Here is a 13,481-nt window from a genome sequence, read left to right as displayed (position 1 = left end):
GATTTCCCTCGAAAATGTAGAAGCCTATTTGATAGGGTGTTACTCAGTTAGGATAGTCTTCGACATATACGATAGCTGAGGGTATACTGATTAGATGTATTCGAGAGAATATTACCAATCTCTACCTTGAGGTTTTGTTGTTAGTTTATGACTGGGTATCTGCCAATTTAATCAGTGTTGTCTTCTTTATGAGAACCTTTACTCTCTTGCTTCGGATTGACGATGATGATTGCAGATATTTTAGCAGTAGCATTTAATGACAATAAAACTGAATATATAACAAAAATAGTATAATTACTAGTAACTGGGAGCAATGGACTGGTTGACAACTGTAACCCATCGATCAAACGGTGCACGCTATTCGTGGCTCCAAAGGAAGATCAGTTAAGGGCGGAGGAGGGCCCTAGAATCTGAGAACACATACACATTGAGACACACTCGAAGCATTTACTTAGATAGGCAAAGAAGGGGAAATAACGTTGTAGTGGCAAATGTATCATGCATTCCTTAGCAGACATTGTCGGAGACTACCTCTTACAGCTTGCTCCTGGAAGCATCGCTTGCAGGTATTACTCTCATAAAGCCTGTAACACTAGAAAATGGCATTTCATTTCCTACTTCCCGTTTGACTTACCCCGATGAATTCTGGTAGTACAGTAAACTCGTGTTACAATACGGACATTCAAGGTTTCTTTGCTGGTCTCTCTTTATGATGAATTGCACTGACTGAAGATCGGCATGCGTGAATCTCATCGACAAAGGATAAGATACATAAAGATTACGAATTCAGATACGTAGGTCGCCAGTATACATTGCCTCAAAGTCTGGGGTACCCTGATAAGACGTAAATTTTGCCCGTAAACACCCTTTAGATTTTATATGTCATTATATCACCAGTACAAACTATTTTCGTTCAAAAGTATATTGAAATTTGTACACGTAAATGATAGTCATCTTAATGCGGGTAGTTTGTAATCGACTTAAAACTCTGAAGAGACAAGCGAAAGACATTTCTTTTCTTTGTGACAACTGCCACATCTCAGACGTGGTTCTTTATTTGTTATGGGAAAAGAAGGGATGGCCACCGCTATTTCTAGATTTCGTAGTGCACATTTTCTTATTTCCGAGTCTTTGTTTTGATAAATTATTTTACAACGACTTTGAGAAATGGCTCAGAATAGAAGTGAAACTGTCATCTGATGATGGAGTAACAGCAGAAAATCAGTTAGTAAAAGAAAATAATAAATAATGTAGAAGATTACACCACTCTTGTGCACGTTTTCGTTCATAATGGCCCCAAAAAATAATCTTATCCACGTCATCTACATGTACATATATTCACCGCAAGCCGCCGTACGGTGGTTGTTCGAGGGTAGGCTGCACCACTACCAGTTATTTCCTTTCCTGGTCCACTCGCAAATCGGGCGAGCGAAGAGCGACTGTCTATGTTCCTCCATATGAGCGCTAATTTATTTTATTTTTATCTTCGTGTTTCGTACGCGAAACGTCCGTTGGCAACAGCGTAATTTTTCTGCAGTCAGTTTTAAATGCCGATTCTCTAAATTTTCTCCGTATTGTCCCTCGGAAAGAACGTCGCCTTTCCTCCAGGGATTCCCATTCGAGTTCCCGAAGCATCTAACGGGCTGCACTAATGTCTTATATGCAGTCTCCTTTACAGATAAACCACACTTCCCTAAAATTATCCAAATAAACCGAAGTCGACCATGCGGTTTCCTTACTACAATAGTTACATCCTCGTTCCATTTCATATCGCTTTGCAATGTTACGCCTAGATGTTTATTCGACGTAACTGTGTCAAGCGACACACTACTAATGATGAATTCGAACATCCTGTTTTTCCTACTCATCTGCATAACCTTACATTTTTCTACATTTAGAGCTAGCTGCCATGCATCGCACCAACTATAAATTTTGTCTAAGTCATCTTGTATCCTCTTACAGTCACTCAACGACAACACCTTCCCGTACACCGCAGCATCATCAGCAAACAACAGCAACTAGCTGCCCAACCTGTCTGCCAGGTCATTTATGTACCAAGAAAGTAATAGCGGCCCTATCACACTTCCCTGGGGCACTCCTGAATATACCCTGTGATGAACACTCGCCGTCGACGACAATGTATTGAGTTCAGTTACGTAAGAACTCTTCAAGCCACTCGCATATCTGGGAACCTATTCTGTATGTTCATACCTTATTTCACACTCTGCAGTAGGGCACTGTTTCAATTGCTTCTCTGAAACCTAGGAGTATTGAACCTGCCTGTTTCCCTTCATGCATAGTTCGCAGGAATTTTGCACGAGTGATGCTTTCTAAAACCGTGCGGATTTGTGAACAGAAGCTTTTTCGACTCAAAAAAATTTATTATAGTCGAAGTGACAATATGTTCAAGAATTTTGCAGCAGATCGATTTAAAGAATAATGGTCTGTAATTATGCGGGTCCTTTTTTTTCTCTTATTATATACAGGACTCATATGCGTTTTTTCCCAGTCACTTGAGGCTTCGCGTTGTGCAAGAGATTCGCGATAAATGCAAGCTAAGTAAGAGGCCAATGCCGTAGAGTTCTCTTTGTAAAACCAGATTGGGATCCCATCCTGACCAGACGACTTATTTGTTTTCAACTCTTTCAGTTTTTTTCTACGCCATTGATGCCTATTACAATGTCCTCTATACGGGCGTTTGTGCGATGGTCAAACGACGGTATGCTTGTGAGATTCTCCTGCGTGAACGATATCTTAAATGCGAATTTTAAAACTTCGGCTTTCGTTATGCAGTATTCTGCTGCCACACCAGACTCGTCAACGACTGATTGGATAGAAGACGTAGACCCGCCCAGCCATTTTACATATGACCAGGAATTTTGTTGGGTTCTCGGCAGGAGCTAAGGTAGTGGTACTCTTCACGTATCGATCATTTTACAGACGCACGGAACTCTACTAACTTTTACCTGTCGTTATTTGCGCGTTCTCTCTTGAAACGAGTGTGCAACAGCCTTTGCTTCCTCTGCATTTTCCAAATTTAATTGTTAAACAACGGGCTGTCTTTTCCGTTCTGAATCCACTTGCTTCGCACATACTTCTCCAGAGTACGATTTACTATCCTTTTACTGAAAGTAAGTCATTTAGTTCAGTGTCTAAAATGGCTGTTAACAACTGCTTATTCGCTCCTTCTCGTAGAAAAACTCTCCTTCTAGATTGATTTATTATATTTAGTGACCATAGTCAGCAATCACTGTCTTTATACTGACACCGTCGATGAAGTCAGACCAGTCTGTAGCTACAAGGTCTAAAACATTTCCACTGAGTGTGAGCTGTCGAGCTACACTGCTGGCCACTGTAAATGCAACACCCTGAAGGAAGCATCCGAATCAAGTGAAATTTACACCATGGGTTTGCAGCGATGAGATATGCAACTGATTAGAATTTCAGCGCAGACGCACATCATGCGCGCCTGTGGCGCCACCTCATAGCGCCATTTAAGGCTTGGCGATTTCGACGAGTGTACGTTCGGCACGTGTGTTTACCTTGTGGTTGTTTCACAATACAATCAGTTATGCCTCGTAGACAACAGCGAACATCGTTTGATCAAATATCCGAGTTCGACAGAGGAAGGATAGTGGCTTACCGAGATTGTGGATTATCATACAGAGAAATCGATAGTCGTGTTGGACGAAACCAAACAACTGTAATGCGTGATTCTTGAGTTTCTCCCGGCGTATTTGATAGTCAAAATATCCACGGGTATGCTGCCGGTCTATAGTGTCCAACGGGCACAATATTTCGGCGATCATACATGTCGCCATCATCAGGTGAACTGACGGACTGAGCTCCTGCGAACGTGCCGGCACGGAGATCCGTACACTATGGCTGCTCAGAGGGAACTGGGTTCGGTCGCGGCGGCGGCCGATTTAAATACCCTCCGCCCGCGGCGCGCTCCCTCCGCCGTCCGCGCCCAGCGCCACGGTCGCGCGGTGGAATAGATTGCGACGGCGTCTGAGATGACGTCGGTGTGATGGCTCTGTCCGCCGTGGTCGTCACAACTATACGTTTACTCGATTTACTCTTGATTAACCCGATCGCTGGTTCCCAAGCCTTGCTAAGATTATAGCCACAGTCACGGTTTATGAGGTCGTCATTGGTGCGAATTTCGATGGCCTCTCTAACAACGCTGTCCCAGTACCGCACGAGGATTCTGGTACAGACGTCGAGATACTGGGACAGCGTTGTTAGAGAGGCCATCGAAATTCGCACCAGTGACGACCTCATAAACCGTGACTGTGGCTATAATCTTAGCAAGGCTTGGGAACCAGCGATCGGGTTAATCAAGAGTAAATCGAGCAAACGTATAGTTGTGACGAACACGGCGGACAGAGCCATCACACCGACGTCATCTCAGACGCCGTCGCAATCTATTCCACCGAGCGACCGTGGCGCGGGGCGCGGACGGCGGAGGGAGCGCGCCGCGGGCGGAGGGTATTTAAAAGAGGCCGCCGCCGCGACCGAACCCAGTTCCCTCTGAGCAGCCATAGCGTAAGGATCTCCGTGCCGGCACGTTCACAGGAGCTCAGTCCGTCAGTTCACCTGATGATGGCGACATGTATGATCGCCGAAATATTGTGCCCGTTGGACACTATAGACCGGCAGCATACCCGTGGATATTTTGATTAACTGTAATGCGGATATGTGACCGTTGGATGCAGGAGGGTACGACGGACCGACGTGGTCGATCGCATTCACCTCGGTGCACCACTGCATGTGCTGATAGGCAAATTGTGTGCATGGCAGTGACGGATCGCTCAGTGACATTCCGAACCATAGCACAGCACATTGCGTCTGTAACGCATCATCCAGTGTCTGCGCGTACCATTCGACGCCGTTTACAGCAGAGTGGTCTGTCCGCAAGACGTCCATTGCTTCATCTACCATTGACGCAGAACCATAGACGTCTCCGTCGCCAATAGTGTGATGACAGACGGATGTGGACGGCAGAATGGAATGACGTTGTCTTTACTGACGAGGCACGCTTCTGTCTGCAGCACCACGATGGTCGGATTCGAGTGTGGAGACACCGTGGAGAGAGGATGCTGGACAGCTGCCTTATGCACCGCCACACTGGTCTTGCACCGGGTATTATGGTATGGGGCGGTATTTGATATTACTCTTGCACGCCTCTAGTACGCATTGCCGTTACTTTAAATAGCCGGCGCTACATATCCGAGGTGCTGGAGCCAGTTGTTCTTCCTTACCTTCAGGGCTCGGCCACAGCCATATTTCAACAGGATAATGCGCGACCACACGTGGCACGCATTGTCCAAAGGTTCTTCGTCAATAACCAGATTGAATTGCTTCCCTGGCCGGCTCGCTCTCCGGATCTTTCGCCGATAGAAAACATGTGGTCCATGGTTGCTCAACGAGTGACCCAGATTACATCCCCAGCTGCCACACCAGATGATCTTTGGCAACGTGTGGAAGCTGCTTGGGCTGCTGTACCCCAGGAACACATCCAACGTCTCTTTGACTCAATGCCAAGACGTGTGGCAGCGGTGATCTCCAACAATGGCGGCTACTCTGGCTACTGATTCTGGCAGGAACCACATGTCACAGACGTCTGTAAACGTAATCATTTTATACTTGGTCAACATGTTATCTACAAAATAAATTTTGTTGTGCTACCTCTTGTCTTTCTTGGTGTTGCATTTACGGTGGCCAGCACTGTAGTTGCTCAAGATAGTCTTTGGTAAATGTGTTCAAAGTAATTCCGTAGATTGTCTGTACCCTTTACAATGGACTTATAGACGTCCCAGTCTATATTTGGTAGGTTAAAGTCGACTCCAACTAATACTGGACGATCTTGGTTTTTCCGTGCTACTGGTCCTAGTTCATTCTTTGAATGACGGTAAAACTGTCAAAGTGGAGTCTCGTGGCTGGTAAAAACATCGAACAATTAACTTGACATGTTTGTTATACGTGGCTAGATAACATCACTGTGACACTCAAATTCAACTAGCTTTTGTCAAATGCTATGAATACTTCCCCTCCGACAGCGTCTAATCCGTCTTCCCGATGTACGTTCCTTGGCTTACTCAATATCTCATCGCTTTCTACTTCAGGTTTCAGCTAGCTCTCGGTTCGGAGAACAATTTAAGCGCGAGAAATTTGCTAGAGGTCAATATAGTATAAGAAAGGTTGTACTTCTATATGCACGCAAGTATGTTTCACATCTCTTCCTAAATCACTGGAACGATTTCAACCAAACTTGGTACATATATCTCTTACTGTGTGCAGTGAATCGCTGTGGGAGTAAGAATCACCTGCTTCTCAAAGGAGTGGAGGTGAAAAAGCAGTGAAACCGACGACGCGAGAATACCCATATTTTATTGATCATATTTGAACTGCGTGGAAATGAAACTGCAGGGAGAAATTCGCTAGAGATACAGGTGAAATATGTGTACAAATACAAGTGAAGTATGTTAGACATGTGTAAAATACGTTTGACATGAGCATGCGTGGACAAAGGCACGGATAAAAGTTCATCCTAAAACACTGGAACAATTTCAACACTTAGTGACTTGCAACAAACTTTACACATTATTTCAGACTTTTAAGAAATTTTTTCTCTGTGACAACCACCACAAAATGACGAAAGGAAAGGCGTTTATAGCTTACTACATTTTCGTTGCTCATTCAGTAAAACTGCCGCATCAAGCATGACGTTTTAATTTATTACTTCGTGACTACTACCTGTATTCGCCACATATTTTGCAGATAGTATCCACATGTGCCGCCGAATGTTCCTACAGAATTATATCATTCTACAACACATAAGCCGGCCGCGGTGGTCTAGCGGCTCTAGGCGCTCAGTCCGGAAACGCGCGACTGCTACGGTCGCAGGTTCGAATCCTGCCTCGGGCATGGATGTGTGTGACGTCCTTAGGTTAGTTAGGTTTAAGTAGTTCTAAGTTCTAGGGGACTGATGACCACAGATGTTAAGTCCCATAGTGCTCAGAGCCGTTTGAACCATTTTTACAACATATAGTTCAGAAGATGTGACTCCATAAACATTGAACAGCGTGAAAATGAAACAGCAGGACGAAATTCGCTAAAGATGCAGATGAAATATGTGTACAAATATAAGTGAAATATGTTAGACGTTTGTAAAATACGTTTGACATGAGCGTACGTGGACAAAGGCACAGGTAAAAAGTTCATCCTAAAACACTGGAACAATGTCAACCAAATTTGGTACACATACTTGTTATGATCTAGAAAGAGCCTTCTACTAGAGCTGGGGTGGTAACATCGAGAAAGAAGTGGGAAGGAGACGATGGACAGAGAATGGGGAGAGAAGGAGATGGACACGGATAGGAAAGAGGAGGATATGGACAAAGTGAGAAGAGAGGAGGAGATGAAGAGCGATAGAGAGAGGAGGAGATGGACAGAGAGAGAGGCAGAAGGAGATGGTCTGGTAGACGGACAGGAGGAGGTGGACAGAGAAGATGGACAGAGGGAGGCAGGACGACTTGAAAAGAGAGGTGAAGAAGGAGGTCGAAATAGATGTTGGAGGAGTAAATGGCCAGAGGAGGCAGGAGTAGGTGGACAAAGATGGGAGGAAGAACAGATAGACAGAGGGAGAGGCAGGAGAAGGTGACTGGAAGGGGTGGAGAAGATGGACAGAGGGGTGGGGGAGGAAATTCACAGAGAGATGGGAAAGGAGGAGACGTACTAATAGAAGACTGGAATAAATACATATCCAAGCAACTCCAGATGTTTGTCCTTAGGATAATTTAGGTTATGTAGTGTGTAAGCTTAGGGACTGATGACCTTAGCAGTTAAGTCCCATAAGATTTCCCACACTTTTCTTTTTTTAACAACTCCAGGCATTCAGCTAATTTGCGATAAAATTTTGACAATTCAGGTGTCTTTACTGTGAATGTGGTCTGATTTCGCTATCTGTGTGTAGTGTGGCGAGTTTTTATCATGAAAGTACCTCAGACTACAACCTAGGTTAAAAAAAACACATGATCTCCACAAGTACTCTGCCACTTGAGTAGCTGCTTTTGTTATGTAGTGACCCATGGTTCATCAAAGGGAGCTCTGCATTTCCGCATCCAATAATGCAGGTGCTGATATCTACAGCGGAGACCATCACAGTGTTGACGAAGCCTTTGGTTGAGACCTTCCATAGCTCCAAGCCAAAGGATCCTGATCAGTTCTAAGAATAATGCTGCAATGTGCAAGCTCTGCTTGCACCCCAAATAGGACACCAGCAGCCTTCAGTACTTCCGCCAGCCACCTGTATCAACTGAGGAAGGTCTCAGAACCCAAGCAACAGGCGTCTTTGGTGCTGATTGAGCCTCAACTTTCAGACGACTGCACCATCCTCCGCCCTGCACGCTTGATAGCCACATCCCGGATGAGCTCTCCCCCCTCCCCACCCCTCCACCTTGCAGATATAGCGAGGGCACATTGGCTTTCTTTGCAGTCACGAACGCTGTTTCCCTAAGGGAATCTATAACACCTTTAATGTCGGCGCTGCATTTGACTAGAAAACCCCTCCCCTGTGTGCCTGCTCGTATCCTGCTGAGGGACTGAAGGAATGGCCACCTGTGCGCTCACAGCGCGAATGGGCGAGGCCAGACCGCCAGTGTCCACACTGGTCTTCCACCTCGAGCGACACAAACGCATTACCACCCACCACTCACCCTGCTGTGAGGGCGGATCTAATGCGTCACGTACACTAGCAGGGGCCTTGGTAGCAGTGCCTGTGGGCAAAGCAAGCGACACCTGAGGTGTCCCATGTGATGCGCCAAATTGTCCGCCACGGTTGCACCCTCAGGCAGCAACCCGAACAAGGCTCACCATAGCCAAAAGCGCATTTAGCTCTTCGTGAACTGCAACCACCTACTCCTACGTCAACACACAGCATGTACACATCCTATAAACTCTAACATGAGTAACTGAAGAATTAAACTATAGCAGCACTAACAGAAACCTAGATATAAGTTGATACACTGCTAATGTTTCACCAAAGGAGACTAATACTTTAATGAGTGGTGTAGCTGGCTGTTTGGAAAAATGACAACAGATTGCCTGACTCTACACTTCAAATTAACAAAAACGCGAAATTACATCTCTTAAATAGAAATATACCCCTAACAAAACATAGAGAAAGCTAAATACGTAACATGTCATAACTGTTATTTTGCACTTAAGCACAAATTATCAGTCCAGCAGCGTGTCATCCTCTTACATAAAGACAACGATCAATTCCATGTCATTGTACCATGTTTGCTTCAAAAGGAAATTCTTCACCTTCTGCTTCAAGGCCGTTGGGGCACTGTACACACAGTGTAGCTCACCCACCAGCATTCCACATGGAAAAAAATTTTTGATTGGCCCAAGCAGAGTGCCCCTTGGCAGTGTTTGTGGGTTGAAGCCGGAATTCTCGTTGGCTTATTGTTGTACACGACCTTAGGTAGTTTCCATTCGAGATGCCCATGCATTCCACCATAACAGCTAGCACTATCAAGACTCTAACGTCGCTCTTTCACGTGGAGGTTGTTTCAGACAAGGAAACCCAGTTCGTATCAGCAGAAATTCAGTAGTTTTGTGATGCCAATGCCATCAAGAATGTGAGAACTGCACTACTTTACCCTCAATCCAATGGTGAAGTGGAACGCTTCATCAGGACTTCCAATCAACAGAGGAACAACGTATGTGCTTCCCATACATAGAAGCAAGCTTTACTGCACTTTTTATCGTCCTAGCAATCCCAGCCAGGCAATGTCACATTACCACCAGAGCTCTTGCATGTACGCCAGCAATGGACTCAGCCCTTTGTCCACAGCGCTGTAATGGAAGTTTATTGTGTTTGGTCTGATATTCTTCAGAGTTTTTTTACATATACAGATGTTGGAAATGAGGCGTAATGACTGAAATCATGGGCCACTCTTTGTGTGTTGTACAGGATCCCACTGGGCTGCAAAAACGCCATCAGATCGGCTTCGTTCGTGTACGATGCGTGATCCTGCCGCGAGTTACCTCTTTTCATATTCAATGCCCGGAAGGATCCCTTAGTCTCAGCCAACATCACCTCCCTCGGGTCCCACGCCACCGGCGCTGAGCTAGGAGCCGCTGGACGTCGATGCTGCGCCGTCGCCGTCACTGCAGCGTCAGCAGGCTCAGGCGTGGCGGCTGGGCCCCCTTCGAACTGTCGCCTTCAGGTGGCCGCCGTTAGAAGAGGCCTGGGCATGCATAGGTGGTCACCCTATGGAGGGATTTTCGGCTGATTTTTCGAGGTATCAGCAAGAGGAATATCAGGGTGCAGGCAGGAGCTTGTCATCAGCTGAAGTTTCGGTTCCTGCATCCTCAGTGGCACCTGCACTGGGACTCGCCTCCTCCTCCCCCCCCCCCCCCCCCCCCTCGTCGGCCACTCTGCCATTACCACCAGTCACTGTACACCACGATGGCTAGGATTTTTTTTGTTTTTTGGTTGTTTTTTTGGGGGGAGGAGGAATGTTTGTGCACTATTGATACCACACAACTAGGACACGTCTAGAAGCTGGCATGTGACTGCACTGGCAATATGCCATTGGCTCCAAGACGCACCCTCTTCAGCCCATGCTGCCAGCGCCTCCACGGTGCTGACAAAAGTATGCCGCACCGAACTTTAGTCTAGTCTGTCTCTTGGTTCAGTTCCGCCTGTCTAGTCGAAGCATTGTGAGTTATCCTTTGTTGTTACTATGGATATCGAACCGGCCTATGTCAAAGGCTAACTTTTGACTGTGCTCTGGAGCTGCTATTAACCAGTTAAGTAAAAGAAGTTTCTTGAACACTTCGTGTGCATCTCATTATTTCGCTCTCTGTCTGAGAACCCACCAACTTCTTGGCATCCACCACCGGGCCAACCAAACACATTTAGTCGTTCTGCAGCAATTTTTATAATGATAAACACATAAAGAAAGTTTTTTATCACCCCAGTTCCCAGAACTCCTGAAGACAGACGTTGACTGTGGATATTGTATCACAGATACAGTCCCTTTGACTGTTCAGAGATGTCACTAAACCCGCTCAAAGATGTAAACAACCACACATGAGCAGCGCCTATTAGACGGAAGGGGTTCGACGGGCGATCATTTCCTGTCATTACACCAGAAAGGAGGTACACGGTTCGTGTTGTCTGTAGTTCAACCATGCCTAGACGGATAATACCAAGGTTAGATCCCGTCCGCATTGCTACTTTGTTCCAGGAAGGGCTCTCAACAAGGTAAGTGTCCAGGCGTCTCGGAATGAACCAAAGCGATGTTGTTCGGACATGGAGGAGATACAGAGAGAGAGAAACTGTCGATTACATGCCTCGCTCAGGCCGCCCAAGGGCTACTGCTGCAGTGGATGACCGCTACCTACGGATTACGGCTCGGAGGAACCCTGACAGCAACGCGACCATGTTGAATAATGCTTTTCTTGCAGCCACAGGACGTCGCGTTACGACTCAATCTGTGCGCAATAGGCTGCATGATGAGCAATTTCACTCCCGACGTCCATGGTGACGTCCATCTTTGCAACCACGACACCATGCAGGATTAGCATCACGTTCTCTTCACCGATGAGTGTCGCATATGCCTCCAACCAGACCATCGTCGGAGACGTGTTTGGAGGCAACCCGGTCAGGCTGAAAGTTTTAGACACACTGTCCAACGAGCGCAGCAAGGTGGAGCTTCCCAGATGTTTTGGGGTGGCATTATGTGGTATATACTACAGTATTTCTGAATTTACGCCGCTGGTGGTCATGGAAGGGGCCGTAAGGCTGTACGATACATGAATGCCATCCTCCGACTGATAGTGTAACCATATCGGCAACATATTGGTGTGCATTCATCTTCATGGACGACAATTCACGCCCCCATCGTGCACATATTGTGAATGACTTACTTCAGGGTAACGACATTGCTCCACTAGAGTGGCCAGCATGTTCTCCAGACATGAACCCTATCGAATACGCCTAGGATAGATTGAAAATGGCTGTTTACAGAAGACGTGACCCACCGACCTCTCTGAGGGATCTACGCCGAATCACCGTTGAGGAGTGGGACAATCTGGACCAACAGTGCCTTGATGAACTTGTAGATAGTATGCCACGACGAATACAGGCATGCATCAATGCAAGAGGACGTGCTACTGGGTAGTAGAGGTACCGGTGTTAACAGCAATCTGGACCACCACCTCTGAAGGTCTCGCTATATGGTGGTATAACATGCAATGTGTGGTTTTCATGAGCAATAAAAAGGGCGGAAATGATGTTTGTGTTGATCTCTATTCCAGTTTTCCGTACAGGTTCCGGAACTCTCGGAACCGAGGTGATGCAAAATATTTTTTGATGTGTGTGTGTCTGACACGACTTAAGGAATTTTCCTTCGATGCTTCTTCACATATTAGTCTCAGGCAGAATCTGCCATGTGTCCTTTAATTGGAATCAAAAGGGCAGTACCATACTTCATACTGTCGTACATAAAATTATGAATCGAATATGTACAGTTTCGGTCTCCGAATGTTACCATGGACATTTTTCTGAATTTAAATGATTGGTTTCTTTCACCAACAATTCATATCATTGTCCTTATCCCCCATGCATATAAATCTAGCTTGACTATGGTAGCATCTCCACACTTGTGACTCTGAAGTACCTCTGTTTCTATCGGACCATACAACTACAGTGTTTTTCCTTTTGTCCACGTTGCATTGGCTGACTTGGAATCGAATTAGGTTCAGGAGCTGCTAAAAGCTGAGTGTCTACAGAATCTAGTTCGTTCATATATCATGATAGTCTGGTTAGATTTAAATATAGATCATACTTTTATTCAGTATGTTCTGTATTCGGATAATCAAGTGTCGACTACCAGAGTAGATGTGTTACAATGATGCAGTGAAAACTGGGCATGGCCAGCGCCTCCACTACAAAAAACTGAAGTCAGGGGAAAGCAGCCCATGGAATGAATGGTGGAAATCAGGCGGCAAGTGTAATTAGATTTCACTTGCCAGTCACACACGCTACGTGCAAATTTTCTAATTATTCAAGAAATAACTGTTGAGGTGATCTTGACCTAGAATTTTTAAGTCGATTTCAGGTTTTCCTTTATTCGATAGCAAGTTGTGCCATATTAAATGTGACATGCTCACTTTCTAGGACTGTATAATTGAAGAAGATTATGAGAATGAGTCTCTCAAGTGTAGAGGTGAGGAATGAATTAGACGACACCACGACACTGCAGCATGATGATGACATAGTAAAAGACGTAACTGAAATGATCAGCAAAAAAAGTACAGCGTATACATGTGTGGACTAAGCAAGAACAGTCAGCTCAGATACTAGAAGCAAATACGAGCCTATTTTCTATTTTGTTAGGGACACCTGAGAATCTCATGTACCAGTTTCGGGTGAAACACCATCAATAGTTACTGGTGCA

The sequence above is a fragment of the Schistocerca serialis genome, chromosome 3 (assembly GCF_023864345.2).
Source record: "Schistocerca serialis cubense isolate TAMUIC-IGC-003099 chromosome 3, iqSchSeri2.2, whole genome shotgun sequence".
Classification (NCBI taxonomy): domain Eukaryota; kingdom Metazoa; phylum Arthropoda; class Insecta; order Orthoptera; family Acrididae; genus Schistocerca; species Schistocerca serialis.
Note: the sequence above shows the minus strand (reverse complement) of the source record.